At 40.0% G+C, this 17,689-nt stretch overlaps 1 protein-coding gene across 3 annotated transcripts in view; it reads left to right on the forward strand.

Moving 5' to 3' along the window:
- Window positions 1–6,577: 6,577 nt before the first annotated feature.
- Window positions 6,578–17,689, forward strand: part of WWP1 (WW domain containing E3 ubiquitin protein ligase 1) — a 60,391-nt gene continuing 49,279 nt past the window's right edge. For 2 of the 3 annotated variants that reach the window (XM_030445071.1, XM_030445073.1), the window contains exon 1: window positions 6,578–7,158. The gene's annotated coding sequence lies outside the window, so the exon portion shown is untranslated. The remainder of the gene's footprint in view (window positions 7,159–17,689) is intronic. The other variant, XM_030445072.1, reaches the window with a different exon arrangement.

The following is a 17,689-nucleotide window of genomic DNA, read 5'->3' on the forward strand; positions in this document are numbered from 1 at the left end:
AGAGAAGGATCAAGAGAAGATGAGGGGAACTTGAAGTTTAAACTGATGGCTGAGTCTGGTTCATCTAGTCCATGCTCTTACAAAGGTTGGACACAAATTACATCCACTTGAGCATCTTCAGTTACACTACATAAATAGGGTAATAAAGAAAAAAAGGACATACAGTCAGATCCCTCATTCACCAGTTCTGTCTCTTGATCTCCAGATTTCTCAACATTTTTAATTGAAGGAACACTTACATCTGGAAGAAAAAACCAAATGCAGAAACTATCTTGTGTCACAATGGCCTTGTTTTAGAAATAAAACTAAGGGTTAAAATTTTATCCTAATTTTTATTCTTCTCTTCTATTTTGCTTGTATATATGTGTGAATACGGCTGTGCAGGAATTTCTGGGTTTGACCCACCTTTTGAGCTCCTTTTTGATATTTTATTGACCATCAATTATCCACAAGACTCTGGGCTGCATAGCATTGCTCCAGGTGGTGCTGCAATCAAATCACATCACTCATCATTGTAAATAATGAAGCTTGGTTTCTTAAGGATTTGATTTTTATGGTTGATTGACTTTGAAGCCTAAAAAATACAAACTCCAACTGAAACCTTCTCTTATGGCAGGCATTTTTAAGGGCTGGATAGCTTATTGTTTACCCTTTCTTTCACTGCTCCCTATAATCCAGTGTTTAAAAGTGTGCAGTTCAATGATGTAGCTTTTTCTTTGTTTGCAGACCTTCAAGGGGAGATTTACAGAAACTTTCTTCTATACTCCACCATCTACGTTAAGAAAGTTGGTAGGACTTTATCGGTCTCTGTAAGACAGTTTGAAGTTGGCCACTGAATTAAAAAAAGCTGGTATGGAGATGTAGGGGTAATTAGTCACTAAACACACATTCCATAAACATGTATCTTGCTTCCATGGGCAGTGAGGCTAAAATAATTTGCCATACACTGATATTCCAAAGAAAAGGGTCAATTTATTGGGGAGGAAACACACAAAATCTTGCTACCAAAATATGAACAGAACAAACCAAACCATTTCTCTCCCCTTATTTAAATGTCCTCCCCATGCCTTCTGCCTTCTAGCCAATTCTGGTCTCTTCCAGCTTCCTCCAGCTCCAAACTGAGCTGCTATGCTCCCACACCCTTCTGTTGCCCACTGGTTACTTTCATATGCCCAGACCTGAGGCCTCACTCTCCATTACCTGTCTCTATCTCCTCGGACACTTCAGCCACACCAAACCTACCTACCAGCTGCTCCCAACCTCACTCTGTCTCAACCTCACTCTGTCTCAGCCCCACTTCCAAGCCAGAAGTGCAGACATGCTTCAAAACAGTAACCCTGTATGAAGCAAGAGACTTCAAAGAGTGGCTCAACTTTTGTCTGGTACAATTTCAAGAGAAAAAAGGTGTTACATGAACACATTTCACCTTGTTATCGGTGTGAAAGCAGCACTTGATAAAAAGATAACTGTATGCTTTCTCTGCCTTTCAAATACACTCCAGTATCTTCACATTAAATCTCAGCTTTCTGACTTCAGAGAAGACTTCCCAGTACCAGACTTAAAGCACATGATTGTATTCATTACAAAAGAAGATGAGGCATACTGGTCTGTAAATTTTATTTATTTTTTTTATTTTTCGCAAACCAAGTCCTCCTTCCAGTGTTGCTATGGAATAGCCCACCAGAAACATCACCACTTTGACAGTTGTTTTAAAAGATTTTTAGGTTTTGGCACACAAACCTCTTGGCTTACAAGAAAAAGTAATAAATTAATTGATGAATCACCAGTGTCTCAATGATGAATAACATCTGAAAAGACAATATCAAGGTATTGAAACAGTTGTATTCTCAAAACACAGAGCCATTGTAGACAATTGCTTTTCCCACTCTCATTCTTTTGGTCTAGGAAAAAAGATTTTCCTTGTTAATTCCAGATATATAGATAAAGAAACTATTATCTAAAATCAGAGGCAAACAATTTTACAGATTTCTACTAACTGAATGCAAGCCTTTGCAATTTGTAATTTTTTAATTTCTCCACAATGCTGCTTAAAAAACCTTAATCATTTTAATGCAATCAGACAATAAATTCTTGCTAGGCATCAAGTTAAATTAAGTGTGCCCAAGGTGATTACTGTTATGCATTATTTATGCAGCTACATATGAAAACCTCTTCGTATTACAGACTAGAACCTTATTGTGCCAAATACTGCATACATAATAGTAAAATCTATAACTCATCCCTTAAATGTGAAGCAACATATGCATACCTCAGAAAGATGAGAGAAAATATAAGGCAACAAATAATTTGAAAATGCAGTACCTGGGTTACTTAACCATTGTAAAAGAAGACTTTAAACTATATGCACTAAAAACACGACCAAACTAGGATTCTATTTTAAGTATAACTTATACCATCATAAGGACAAACCCTTGGCCCTTATTTACCATTTTAAAAAGATATTTTGTTATGATGATGTATACTTAGTATAAAGTTTTAGACACAAACAAACATATGTATATAAATAAAACACCTACATAGCTATACATACTCTGCTTTCAGAACATAATAATCATGGAATCAGAGAGAGAAATATGAGGAGACTGACCGAATGCCAACAGTGCAGACATTCAGTTGTTATAGGGAGAGTTTATTGTCCTCGAACTGGAGCCAATATTGTACATTGAAAAGCCATTGGTTAAGATGTCTGAGCACTGTTGGGAAGAAGGACCAGAAACTAAAACTTTCCAGCTGTTCCAGCTATGTTCCCTCACTGCTGAGATGTCCAGCAACTGTCTGTCACAGGACTTCAGTGTGTCTCTGTGGAGCTGCTCAGAGCTGGCACAGGAGGGGTAATCCTGATCCCAAATCAGACACCACTCACTGGTTATAGTCTGCCTTGAGAGGAGACACTGAGTTTAAAAGGGCACAGAACACAAGATTTTTAGGTTGTGTAATCATTACAATACTGTAGGCCTGGTGATCCTTGCTACTTTGTTTGAAGCTGCTTCTGTCCTTACTGCAACTTCTGTCCTTTGTGTTGATTTCAGATCTTTTGTGTACTGGCTATACCCTTAAACATGCCTCTCTGATCCACCCCTCTGGAGATTTCAGATTATATACCACCCACTGTCTGGACCCCAAACAGAAAAGGCATAAGTCAAGCAGCAGTTCTTTTGCTGAAATGAAGACATAGGGTGCCCACTGAGCACACATCCGGACACTGAGTGAATCCATGGCAGATTTGGGTGACTACATCTACAGGGTTTTGTGGCTTGTGCTCTCAAAGGTTGAATTTAAGTTCTACCTAAAATACATCTCAGGTGCCTAACTGCTTCTTTTTTAATATGGCCCAAAGAAACTTATTCAAAGGGTTTTTTTTTTCTCTGTGAGTTTTGTAATAGTGATTCTCCACATAAAAAATAATTACCAGAGAAACATTCCCTCTGCTTTCATTAGGTAATGCTTTTTATATTTTTCACAGCTAGAAGATTAGGGCTCATGAGAAAAGTTCTCATTTCAAAAACTAGAAACCTCACGTATACACAGACTAGTTCTGCATGACTTTGCTCAGGTGAAATCAGCTTGTTTTTGAGTCTTATTAAAGGCAGAAATAGTTGATTTCAGTCTCACCTTCTACAACTGCATTATTACTAAGGAACTTGAATTATTACACTTCCCTTTTCTACTTCATTTTTTTAACTATTCAGCAGTATGAAAGAATTATAGTTTAACAGATTTTTTAAGATGTTAGAAACTTAAAAAGAACATAAATGGCAATAAACAGTATGGTATAGTAGCTTCACGTACAAGTGAAGAAATTAATTTACAGTTTTGCGGGCTTAATTTCCTATTGAATTGTTGAAGAGTTCTCTGGAAACATAGTTTGAGCAAAATTAATGCCACTCACCTAGATTTTCCAATTTAAGACTAGCAGTGCTCACTGAAAACCCTCTGCAAGCAGTAACAGGAAAAACAGTCACTGAAAAGACCCAACTCCAGCCAGCGCACACAATTTAGTCTTCTATAACCTAGATTTTACAAAAGCCCATCATAATATCCATGCTCATCAAATGTATATTGTTAAACTATGCCAGAAAAGATCTATTTTATGTACCAATAAACCTGGTGTGTTCTGCAGTCTATTCTAGAGGTATCTATTCTGAACCTAAATCCTCCAAAACTCTCCTTACTTTGCAAGGAAAAAAAAAAACCCTAAAAAAAAAGTCAGAAATACACCCAGGAAGACATAATGAAAAACTCTGACTAGGCTCATAAATTCATAAATTACTATCTTAGGAATACAGTGTAGAAGCTACATCTGTATTTATTTAAAATAAGTCTTTATGCAGACTTTTTTTCAAAGTTTCAGATTTGGTTTGGTAAGGTTAGTGGCTTATGAGACAATACCTGAAATTAACAGTCTATTTCAACCCTTTAAATAGCAAGGCTCAGAAGCAATGAGACAAGCAAATCTGCTTGAATTTCTCCAAACCTTCAGCACTGTACGACAGAATCTGTAATTGCCACACAATGGTAGAAAAAATAAAGGTGGTTCTTTGCAAAATAAAGAAAACCATGTTTGAACTTTTTTAGGGTACTTAACAAGTATAATCCTTAATTATAACTTCCATGTTTTCAGCAAGTTTTCAATGTATGGCTTCTGACTGCTATAAATATACCTACTGCCCTAAAAGTAGTTGGAAAAATGCAAGAATCTTGAGGTTTTATAAGACATTTAAAACCCAACTCGTGACATTAACAAAGTTGTGACATTTTGCATTCATGAGTGTATCAAATGTCTTTTAAGATGGAATAATACTTGGAATGTCAATGTTCCTCGGGGTGGGACAAATGTATGACAAAGCTTGTTTGGATACAGGGAGGAAGCAATCCAGAGACGGCCATAACTTGTGTATGAAGTATTGTTTTAAGTCACTTAACACACTTCGTAAGGCAAGAAAGAAGCAATTTTATTCATAACATCTATTAAGAAGAAAGAAGCAATTTTATTCATAACATCTATTAAGAAGAAATAATCCTCAGATATTTAATTAAGTATCAGATTACTGATGTTAGTAACAAGCAAAGCCTAGGAGTAATTAATACCTTATACAAAAAGTGGAGGTAGAAATATAGCCATCTACACCTTCACCTGCCTTTTGGTGTTAGGAATATAATGTTGCATCCAGTGGAAAGTTGTGAAATACATTTTTTTCCCATTAAAAAATATTCCTACAAAAAGTAGGAACAAAAAAGTAGGTCTTACCTCAGTTATTTTTTTCTCCAGACTTAATTTTGATTGCTTTACATCAGAAAAACAAAACAAACAAAAAAACCAAGCAAAAAAACCCCAAACAAACAAACAAACAAAAAGCAGGCAAGAAAGATGGAGCTTACTTGCAGTCTTTGGGAGCGCTCCCAAAGGATTGTAAAGGTAGTCTCTTAGAGAAAGTACCAAATTTTATACAATTTCAAAACAAAAGCAGGACTCTAGCTTTAAATGTAAACTTTAGATGATTTACAGAAAACAGTATTTCTTCACTTCTGAAAATCAGACGGGTTAATTAGGTTGCCAACTGCAAACAGCTGGTCTAGTGTCCACATTGGATTTTGTGTGTAGTTCACATGTGGAGTAACAACTGGTGCATACAAATACCCAAGACACCAGTTTTCATGCACTTGTACTAGTTTTACCAGTTCAGAGAAGACCTAGTATTGCTTTTAGTGCAGTCGACTTTAAGATACTTTTTGAAGTTGAACCCCCCGTATAGTTTCTTTTCCAAAGTTTGTGGCTTCCCTATCGATTTCCTATGACAAATGAATAGGTTGGGAAGCAGTACTTCTAAGAGCTTCCCTTTTGTTTCCTGAAGGAATTTACATGCCCAAATCAGACTGCTGGCCCTCGTGTTCTCTTTTGAAAAACAAAACACCAGACTTCACTGGAAGTTGCTTCAGGGTCTCACAGTGTAAGCTTTTGTTCCTCTTGATTAGCAGTGGCGCTGGACTCCGAGACAACCGAAGGCCTTGGTTTGTGCACAGCGCTACCACTGCCTCCGTACGCTGCATTAATCTTCCACACACAACACAACTTAGGCCTCGCGTGTTTGTGCAGTACAGGTTCTTTTAGGCTTGTAGAAACGTGGAAAGTGCTCGTGTCCTTTTTTAAGGGTACCTAAGGAGACCCAGCCCCTTGCATATGCCGAGGACTCCGTTTCAGGTGTCGCTGGGCCCGCAGATAACCAGGGCTGCACCCAGGACCGGGCTGCCCCGCCAGCCCCGGGCGCTCCAGACACCAGCATCTCCTCCGCCTCCACCAGCCCTCCTGAGCAGGGGAAATAGAACCTGTTTAGAGAGGGAGGCGAGGTCGGAGGGCAAAAGGGGACCATGCCGGCCGATCTCGCTGGTTCCGGAACGGGGCGACTGTCACGGCTGCAGCGCAGCCTCCCGGCGGAGCGCAAGAGCCCTCCCTGCCTGCGTAGCCCGAGAGAGGGTGGGTGGAGAAGACGCTCGCCGTCTTTATCACTTGCACAGCAGCGGGGTGTGCTGGCTCTCGGTGTCTCCACCGCAGAGGCACTTTCTCGGGTGGGCAGTGACTCACAAAAGCCTCCCTTATCCTGCCCAAGCACGGTGTCCCCCGCCCCGGCTCTGGTGCCTGTCCGCTCCTCCCCCGCCTTCGGAGAGGTTGATTTCGCCCGCTCGGCTCTTCTCCCTGCCGCAGCGCACAACTTGGTTCAGCCCGGGGCAGGCGCTAGGGATAAGCCCTGTCCCCTTTGAAGAGCCTCGGTTCGGGCTCTCCTCTTCCCTCCCACCGCCACTGCGCACTCCTCGGTTCCGACTGGGCCCTTCCGCCCGGGCGGCGGCGGCGGCAGCAGCGGCTCCACGAGTTCTTGCTCTCCGTGCCCGAGGCTGGCTCGGAGCGCGGCGGCAGGAGCAGCAGCAGGAGCAGGAGCGGCGGCGGCGGCGGGAGGGGGTTGCTGTGCTGGAGCCGCCGATGCCGCTGTGAGATGGCATCATTCTGCGCGGCGGCGGCGGCGGCGGAGCGTGGCGCGGAGGGGTGAGGAGCCGCCGCGGCGGCGAGGAGGAGAAAAAGAAGAAGAAGAAAAAGGTGGGAGGAAGGAGAAGGAGGCGGCAGCAGCTGTGAGGCTGCGAGCCACGGTAAGGAAACAAAACAAACTCTGCCGCAGCCGTTTCGCTTTGCTGCCTGGCCCGGCAGAGCCCGACCGGCCTGAGGAGGAAAAGGGCTCTCGTTTTCCTCGCTCTCCCTCGCCGCCGTTCGGCTGTGGGGAAGCGGGGGTAGGGGGGTGGGCTCTGGACAGCAGCGAGCTGCCCCTGTCATTGAGGGGTGGGGAGGAGGGGTTTGGGCGTGGGGGCTAAAATGGCGAAGGGAGCTGTAGCGAGGTCTCGGTCTCTCCTTCCCGGCACTTCAACTCGTCGCACCCCTCGGCCCCTACTGGAGGGGGGAGAGGCGGCTGTTGCTTCCCCCCCTTTCGATGTCCCCGTTTGGTAGCTGGAGAACTGCTCCGTTTCCCTTCAGTCTCCCACCCTGGATCGTGTCTGGACAGGGCTGAGAGGCCCACACCTGGCAAGGGAAGGGAGGGTCGGTACTTTGGTGAGGCGGCGGGAAGGAGGGGGGAATGTCGCCGGTGTCCGGTGTCAGAGGAATAACCTTGTTTATTCCCGTCTACGGCCTTTCGAGTGAGGGTGGCTGAGGGCTGAGTCCTGACTCTTGTCAACGCTGAGTGGATTGCGAGAGGCTTTAGAGTCTGCGAGTCAGGGAGGCAGTTCCCCGACCGGCCCTTGCTTGGTTATCTCTACGGGATGAAAACGGAGGAGAAGGATAAAGATCTTGTTACGTTCACCTTCCTTGAATGAAACTGGGGAGGCAAGAGGTGCAGAGCCGTTTCCACTCTTCACGGAGCTGCTCTCCCCCCTGGCAGAATGTGCAGCCAGCACCCCTCAGGAGGAGGGGGCACAGCAGGGCAGGCAGTCGCTGCGGTCACTGCTTAGGTTGTACCTCCGTGTCTCCCAGTCTCTCTGCGTCCTCCTCATTTAAGTTTTGCTGAGCAGACTGCGTGAATTCAAGAGCTCCAAAGACCTGTTTATTTCATTAGTTTTTGTTTATGTTGTGGCAAAACGTTGAAAGTCAGGGGAAGCATTTATTTACTTTTTTTTTTTTTAAAGATGTTTTATTTTTGGAACAATCCCAATTCTCATCTCATTTTAACTAGGATGATCTAGCTCTGCTTCCAGACCTATAAATGTTTAAACTGTACATCAAAGGAATAAAAAGACTCAGCACTATCTAATAATTTTAATGGCAGCTCTTTGATGTTTGGGTGAAACTGTAAAAAGAGCTTTTAATATTTTGGTCGTATTTTCACACGGCACCTGTGTCATGTAGAAAATCATCAGGATATTTTACATTAAAGGAAACCCTAGATTATGTAATTTTAATAACAGTAGCTTACTAGGTGATGCTGTCGCTCACTGCAGGTGGCTGGGTTATATATGGTAATGCACATGAAAGGCAATATGGCCTTCATAATAGTAAGAGTCTTCCCTCAAAATTTGTATCTTGATTTAATCCCTTTGTGGTATGGGAACAAACATCATTGCTGGATTGTGATAATGGGCTATTTGCTTGTTGTTTTAATTTTTTCTAGTTAGTTTTATATGCTGTCTTATCCAAGTCTGTGTTGGTCAAGGTATAAACCAAGTTAACACTTCTCAATGATTTTAATACTAACAAAGATTAAAGAAATTTTGCACAGAAAAAATCTAAAAGATTTTTCATCCTTTTGAGGAAAAATTTAGAGTTGTTAAAAGCACAGATTTTCTGGTCTCTTCCCAAAGATGTTTTCAAATGAGGCAACTAGAAATAATTTTAACTAACATTCCTTGTGGAACTGTGGTTTTAGAATAATTTTGTCACTTTTTTGGCGAAGTATATTTTTTATATTTCGAACTATATTTTAAAGATCAGAACCTATAAATGCTTCTAGCTTGAGTTACTTACCACTATCAGTAGTCTCTTTTCAGCTATACCCTAGAATAATTCCCTTGAATACATAATTATACTTGAAAACTTTAAAGCAGTTTTGCATACCCGGAACTGATTTAATCTCTCAGCATGGGGCACCTTGTTACCAAAAGGATATGGATTATTTTTGTTGGAAAAATAATTTACATTTGTTTTTAAACATTTTTGAACAAAACATTATAAGTCAACCTGTGTGTTTTTGTTAAAGGGTTGGCAATAAAGTTTAAATAATTTCTTGTCTATGAGTACTTCTTAAATCGTAGGAATACTGACAGATTTCAGAGCCAACCCCTTTTCCTGAGTATGTGGAACCCTTGGAAGAAGGAAGGAATTTCTGTTAGTTCTGTGGCTTTTCATTTTCCTTCTTATATTCCCACATGAAGCTGGAAATTCTGATAAATTGGAATTTCTGCCCTCTTTCCTGTTTTTTCTTTTAAAAGAATGTGTGTGGGTAAAGAGATTTCTCCTGGTCTTAAGCTACAAAGAAGAGTTGGGGGTAAGGATCTATGAGAGGAAGTTGGTATCGTGTTTAGTTTCTTCATGCTTCAGTATTTCCATGCCATTAAACACTGGATTTGAAAATGAAGATACCATTATTAAAAAGTCATGACCCAAGCTGTATTTATTATTTGGAAATGGCTACTGTTTATGCACTTGGAGTATTCATTGTTAGCTTAAAAGAACCTCACAACCCAAATCCCCCCCAAGAGCTCAAGCTCATCCTTGAATTTAGTTGAGTAAAATGCCAGTAACAAAGTGAGAATGCTTGGAGAGGGAATGGATGAAGTGATAGACAAAACAACAAAAATGTGCTTCCTGCAAATGATGCTTACATTGTTCTTGGAAGTTTTAGCTTGCTTAAGACAACTCTCTTTTTTGTAATGACTGAAGAGAGACTGAAGCTACTGGTCCTATCTTTTAAGACAGGTTATTGCTGGTCTTGCCTTCTTCTGCACAGCTTAGCATTTATGGCAATTAAAAAAAAAAAAAAGGCTTTCTAGCTCTGCATCAATTGTGTACAGCTCAAAGTCAGTAGAAAAGCTGCTGTAGCATGTATTCCTATATGGAACTGTGTGAATTGGGACAGGGTTTCCCAGTTTCAGTGGTAGTGTCAGGTTAAAAATCTTATCATTTTTGCTTGTCCTTAGGAAACTTGTAAACCAGAACTGTTGACCTCTTTGAATTCTGAGTTAAGCAATGCCTGGTAACAGTTTTCTGTATTGCTTTGGTGTATATATACAAATGCAGACAGTAGGAGTTGGTTACATCCAAGACATGCCTTTAGAAGTTTGTTTTCATTGCATCAGCACACCACTTTCTTTTTCTGTAGGTGTTAGATCAGAATTAGCATCAGCTGCTGATGTTCTCCTGCAGTGACATAAAATAGTCAGAGGTGGGACCATCAGAAGTATCATGAGATCTTTCTTCTGTTTTATTGAGAGAAGTGATATCTGGAGAGAGAAATCTCTTCGTCTTTATCATTTGGAGCTGGACTGGTCAGAAGAAGCATTTCAAAAGCATGTAGAAACTAGAAGATCTTAGGAGTGGCTAGAGATCTTTTTGGGCTAGGTTTTTGCTGTGTTTGAGGACCTGGAAGTTTAACCACGAGTGTACTAAAGTGCAACTCTGTTTCACAGATAAGGTGTTGCTTTACAGAGGAACACTGGAGACTCCAGGGAAGCTATCATCAGCTGTTCGAGTTACAGTGTGTCAGAATTATTTACCTCCGAGAAAGCTGTGCATTGGTTTTATTTTTTTTTTTAGTTTCTTAGCACATCAGGGAGATCTTTATCCTTGGGTTTCATGTATGTCTTAGTACCTACTACACACGTAGTATGTAGCAATTAATCATTGCAGGTTTGCATGAGTGTATGATGCTGTGGTTCTGTAGCTGCAGATAGATGGCAAGCAGGTTTTTAAATTTTTTTTTTTATTCCCTCTCCCCTTAGTCAGTGTTGAGGATTGTGTAAGTTTTTAATGAAATATGCAGCCTGATAATTCAGTATTGTCAAAAAAGCACTTCCAAAATCCTGTTTAAAGAGAATATAAATTTGGGTTTAACTTAAAATTCTACTGACTTCGAAGAATAAAATGGAAGTTACTTAGCCAGGTGTTTTACTTTATAATGGCTTTTGGCAAAAATAAATTCTTTAAAAATTGGAGTGAAGCATGTGTTTAACAAAGCAGATTACATAATTGGGCTTTTGAAACTGTTTTAAAATAATAGCAATCTTTCTTATTGCCTGAGTATATTCGATATGCTTACAATCTGCTTTAAGAAGCTAGGGTCTCAGCATACTTAAGCATCACCAGTGCAAAACCTGAAGACTTCTTAACATCCTCTCTGTTGCTGATGTTATAGTAGAGTGATGTAACACTAGTATGAGCAGTTAGCATGGCTTTACTAAGGGGAAGTCGTGTCTGACCAACATGATAGCCCCTGTGAGGATGTAACCAGGTGGATAGATGATGGCAGAGCAGGAGATGTAGTTTATTTTGGTAAGGCATTGACACTGATTCCCACAATATCCTTGGAGCTAAACTAAGGAAGTGTGGTCTGGATGATTGGGTAATGAGGTGGATTGGAAGCTGGTTGAAGGATAGAAAGCAGAGAGTTGTAGACAATGGGATGGATTCCACTTGGAAGTGTGCTTCTAGTGGAGTACCTCAAGGGTCAGTACTGGGACCAGTATTATTCAAGGTATTTATTGGTGACCTGGATGAGGGAATAAAGTGTATTATCAACATGATAATGCATGCCAGCTGCTGGCATGAAGCTGGGAGGAGTGGCTGACACCCCTGAAGGCTGTGCTGCCATTCAGAGGGACCGAGGCAGGCTGGAGAGTTGGGCAGGGAAAAAATCAATGAATCACAACAAGGGCAAATGTAGAGTCTTGCATCTGGGTAGGAACAACCCCAAGTACCAGTACAGGCTAAGGACTGAGCTGTTGGAGAGTAGTGAAAGGGAAAGGGACCTGGGGGTGCTGGTGGATGGAAGGATGACCATGAGCCACCAATGTGCCCTTGAGGCCAAGAAGGCCAATGGCATCCTGGGGTGCGTTACAAGGGTGTGGTTAGTGAGTCAAGAGAGGTTCTTCTCCTCCTCTACTGTGCCCTGGTGAGGCCACATCTGGAATATTGTGTCCAGTTCTGGGCCCCTCAGTTCAAGAAGGCCCAGGAACTGTTTGAAAGAGTCCAGCGGAGAGCTAGAAAGGTGATAAAGGGAGTGGAACATCTCCCTTATGAGGAAAGGCTGAGGGAGCTGGGGCTCTTTAGCTTGGAGGAGAATGAGGGGCAACCTCGTCAATGTTTATATATACGTAAAGGGGGAGAGCCAGGAGGATGTAATCAAGCTTTTCTCAGGGCTGACTAACAATAGGACAAGGGGCAATGGTTATAAACTGGAGCATGGGCAGTTCCATAGATACAGAATTTTTTCACTGTGAGGGTGACAGCACTGGAACAGGCTGCCCAGGGAGGTTGTGGAGTCGTCTTCTCTGTAGACATTCAAAGCCCATTTGGATGTGTTCATGTGTGACCTGTTGTCGGTGACCTTGCTCTGGCAGGGAGGTTGGACTGGATGATCTTTCAAGGTCCCTTCAAACCCCTAATTTTCTATGATTCTATGATCTAGTCTGTTGTAGTGAAATTCAGTCTCTGATGTCTCTGAGCATCGCTGGCTCAAATAATTTGAGGATAATTCTTTCAAATGTAAATATTGTACATAAATCACAGTAGGATGTTACCTCGATTTGTCTTGTGTGTAAATGGCACTGAGAACACAAATATGTATTTGTAACAGACCTTTTAAAGTAGTTCTGACAGCACAGGATTTCTCCATCTACTTTTCCCATCAGAATTTCAGAGTTACCTTGCAGAAAATCATTGTGGCAATAGAAGAAAACAATTTTTTAAAAATGACAAGTGGAGGATGTATCTTGTTAAAAATACCGTGTTTCACACCTTGAAGCCTGAAGTGGGCAGAAGAGAGCTCTTGTCTTTGAGTAGAAAAAAGTATACGAAGTATATATTCTGCACGTGTCTAGTTACTGGGGTTTCTAGCCAATAATAATGTTTTTTTTTTTTACTATAAGCATTTAGATGAAGCAGACTAGCGTAAGTTTTTTTCAAAAAGAAACAAATGTTCCCTGTCTAGGTGGGTGAAAAATATGAGAACATTTTGGATTGTATGTGCATTTCAAGGTCACCAGTGATTTCTCAGTATAAATCAAATCAGAAGAGTTGTAGCTGTAGAACAGGGCAAAGTAAACAGTAAAGATCAAGTCTGTAATCATAATCAAAATTGCATAATATACTTGGGCATCAGAGCTGCAAAAGGAACATGTCCAGTTTTGAAACGCTACTCTGCTAGGTCTTGAGTTCTTTTTTGATTGTAAGCATGAACTGAAACTGCTGTACAGATGAAAATACATTAATCCCAAAATCTTACCTTGTTTTTACTGATTTATAGGTTTGAATTGGCTCTCTTGCATTCTCTAGATACTTCAATGTCACTGTGTATCTCTGTGTAAACTAAACAGTCAAAAAGCAAAATAAAATGTTAAGAGGAAAGCTAAACAGATGAAGAGCAACCGAACTGGCAAACTTCTCTTTTTTCTTCCCCTCAGATTGGAAGTGTGGAAGCTGTTTTTTCTTAAATTTCAGTTCCCTTTATTGTTTCATTTTTGGCACTTTTTATTTTCCACTTCCAGCTATGTTCCTACACGTTTATGTTTTTTAAAAAAATATCACCTTCTTACTGTAGTAGCTGGAAAGATTATGGGTTTTAAAAAATAATGTTTATTTTGGCATCTGGATACAAGGACAGAAAAAAATTCCATTAATATTGAAAAAATTGGTGGACGACTGATATTTGTGCATCGTTTCAAAACCAAGTCTGAATGTCTTGTAAGAGATTGCTGACAAAGCTGTGTTGTTCTGGGGATGGTGAGTAAAACTGCATTGTTAAGGGAATAGCTGTGGGGAAGGAAACTCGTAGGACTTGTAGTTCATAACATGTCAAAAAGACTGCTACTAATGAACTGGCAAATTCTGTTGATGGTGAAATTATTTATTGAGTAATGGAAGAAGAAACTTCAGAGGTACATAAAAGGGGCTAGATTAATATTTGGTACTTTTTTGTGATAACACAGGACCTGATGTAAATGGGAAGAAGTACCTAGAGTTATTCATCAAAACGTGGTGTAAATTAAGTGTTTGGTAATAAGACCCTGACTTAGTGATGAATTGTTGTATGAAAATGACCCTTTGGGAATGGAATAAAAAGTAAATGTTGGAATATCTTAAGTACATAACATACTAGCTTGGATACAGTTTTTATGTACATAGGTGGTTTGAAAACTGCTAAATGTTAGTATTGTTTCTTTGTTGTTTGCATTCCAAACTTGGACCAGGAAAAAATAACTGATTCAGGGGAAAGCTCTTACAAGAGTACTGTTTCTGTAAAAAAAAAAAAAATAAAATTGAAATAGTTCATTTTTTAGCATAAGAATGGAGAGGAGACCTCCAGCAGAGGCTAACAGAACCTTGAATAGAATATAAGTAAAATTCTGCTTGTGCTTTTAACTCTCTGTCATACAACTAAACAATGAGTTGTTAGTGCACACTAAGACAGGTTGAGTAGTGTAGTCTTTCAAGAAATAATACTTTCAAGTTTCAGTTGGGTTTGGCTAACGTTTGATTCAAAATAAGGAATAGATTGTTACACAGATAAGGAGAAAATCTGTTGCTAAAGAATAGGGTTTTAATACAAAAGATTATACAGATTGTACTTACAGTGTGTAAACTAACTGTGTTTGTAAATACTTATTCTATGCTCACTACAGCCTTCCTTGGATATTTTGTTTTTTGGTTAAACTACCAGGGACAGCTTTGTTTCAGAGTGGGTTGATGTTCTTTTCTATTTTCAGTAAATCTGTTATGCTGGTTGCTTCAGTTTCAAAGCCTGAAAGACCATGAGAAATTAAAATGAGTTTAAGTAAATCTGTATTAGCATATGCTTTGTGCTTTTTTTAATCTTTTCCACTTTCCACCCTGCCTCAAAATGTGTGTAGTAGAACTGCAGAAGGTACAAAAAAGGAGAGCAAGAATGACGGATACATATGGAAGAAAACTGGGAGAATGACTAAGGATTATACTCCTCAGGCTGGAGGACCTGTTGACCATGTCATGCAAGTGGAGGTTATGTGGGTAAAGAATGCTGGAGGTGCTTTACCCTTTCTTGTCATTCTTCTGTTTCTACAATCTGCCTTCAAAAGTTCCTAAAAATCAACATAAAAAGGGAATAATTTTGAAAGTTGACTGCTTTCAGTGGGAGTTGAATGACCTTTCCTGTGCAGTTTTAGTAGTCACTTGGTTTCAAGGCAGTGTTGTTCTCAAGAAATAGCTGCTTATGATTTTAGATTATATAAGTTACTCTGTAGCTTTTCACCAGAAATTATACTGACCCTCATGAAAGTATTTGCATTTCTCACAAATACCATCTGTTCACCTAAAATAACATCAAACATTGTTTTGCTACAAAATGTAAGAAGTTTTCTTGTAGGCCCCTTCTCCCCCGCTTTGGACTCTGCTGGTGAGACTTATGTGTTATTAATTTTTATGTTCTCAACTTGTCATTTTTTGCATAGTTAAATTCTGGTATCAGAGTAACTCAGAATTGTATTGGAAAATAATTAGTAGAAGCAGGCAACCTTTTGTTTTAAGAAGTGAGTGTTATTTATCAATCTGGGAGCCTTCCTAAAGATCAAGTTGAATTCCATAGCACTGTAGAGATTAAAGAGCTATTTTTTAAAAAAGAAATCACAAGGCTTAGGTGAATGCTCTCAGGTAGTAACAGGTAAGATTAGTGCAGTCTATGATTTGAGCTAGGCAGAGGTGTTTTAGTATTTTAAGACTGCTCAGATGGACAGCTGGAAAATAGCTTGCATAGCACATTTTAAAAAGTAAATATTCAGAGAAAAGAGAGAGAGAACATGCAGTGAATTCTACTTAAACCTCTCTGAGCTATTTTTGAAATAGTTACTGAGGAGAGGTGGATCTACATCAAAATTCTTCCTGCCAGAAAGTATGCTAAGATGCTTTCTGCCGTTTCAGACTGCAACACTGAGTGACTTCCTCTTACTCTTTGAATTGTTCTCTTCTACTGACCTACCAGAATAATGAAGATACTGGGAGACAACTTTGTATTGCAGTATTAATGTATTTCCCATTATTAGTATTCCTTAATCATGTTTTTTTTGCATGCCCACAAAAAAAAAGGGAAAGATATAAGAGAAGCAGCATCAGTCTGGGATAACATCTTTAATGTTTTATGTTCCATTTGAATTTGTTGGTTTATTAATCTTGCTGTGACTGCAGTAGAGATGTGCTTACAGTAGTCATGGCTATTATGACTAGTAAGGTTGTGGGGACTGATACTAGTTCCTGTGAGTGGATTTTAAAAGCTATTTGAGCACTCTTGGTATGTGTTCAGGCTGCCTGCCTGTTCTGAAGCCTGTACCCTTCCATTTTCCATATTGTTAGCATGGTAATCATATTTAATATGGAAGTGCCTACATGTAACTATCATTAGACTTTATTTTGTTAGCAGTGTAAGTATACTAAAGTGCCCATATTTTTAGAGAGATATATTAGTATACTACTTTACATTCCTCTTGATGCAAGTCTGATAATATATTATACCAATCATTAGGATTATCCATAGCAGTAGGCAACCCAGAGCAGCTGAAGACTAGTGTCTAGCTAGCATACTAAGTATTTTGGCAGATATGAAGGCTATTCAAGTAATATTAAAATGAGGGAGAAAATACTCTTCCCTTATTTCTTGGCGTGTGTTGTAGTGTCAGTTTTTAAATACTGTTGATTTGTTCAAGCAGCTTGGGAGTAGTGGGTTTCATTTGTATTACTGTGCATGTGGTCCTATCTGTAATTAGCAGAGGAGGCATTGTGACATTTTTCATTATTTGATATTGTGGTAGGACCTAGATCATGACTGAGATTCACAAGCAAAGTGAACCCTAAGTAGTTCACTGATAAGTTGCTCTGTGAGCAGTGAACCTAAGCTCCATAAAAATTTTTCTTAAATCATCATAATTCTCTTCTCCCTTTACTGTTCCAGACCTTCCCTGTAATATAAAAGGCACTGTGCACAGCTCTAGCTCAGATCCATTTAGAGCTGGAGCTCTAAATCCTGTGGTGATTCCACAGCCTTTGGGCCAGGCAGAATGGGGATCTTGAGTTCATGCTGCAGCCTTTCATGCAGCAAGTGCAGGAAATTGTCTGCCTAGCTCTTGGCTTTCATGAAGCTTGTGGGAACTTAGTGTATCAGAGGAGATTACTTCTCAGTTTATTTTAACAGTCTGGTGGTGAACAGATTCATTTAGAGGGATGGAGATGAAAGGAAGGGTGGGAAGAGGCAGGTGGACAGAATGAATCATACATGTGAAGTTTGCTTGGGAAATCAGGCTAAAAAAGGTCTTTGCTTGTCTAAGTATAAGGCAAAGTGGAACAGGCAGACATGAGCAGTGAAATCATAATCTGTCATTTGTTTGGACTTCCTGCAATAGCACTGAAAAACTTTTTTTAAAACCTTTGTAATTGTACTTTTTCTTTCTTAGACCGTAA

The sequence above is a fragment of the Calypte anna genome, chromosome 2, assembly GCF_003957555.1.
Source record: "Calypte anna isolate BGI_N300 chromosome 2, bCalAnn1_v1.p, whole genome shotgun sequence".
Taxonomy (NCBI): Eukaryota; Metazoa; Chordata; class Aves; order Apodiformes; family Trochilidae; genus Calypte; species Calypte anna.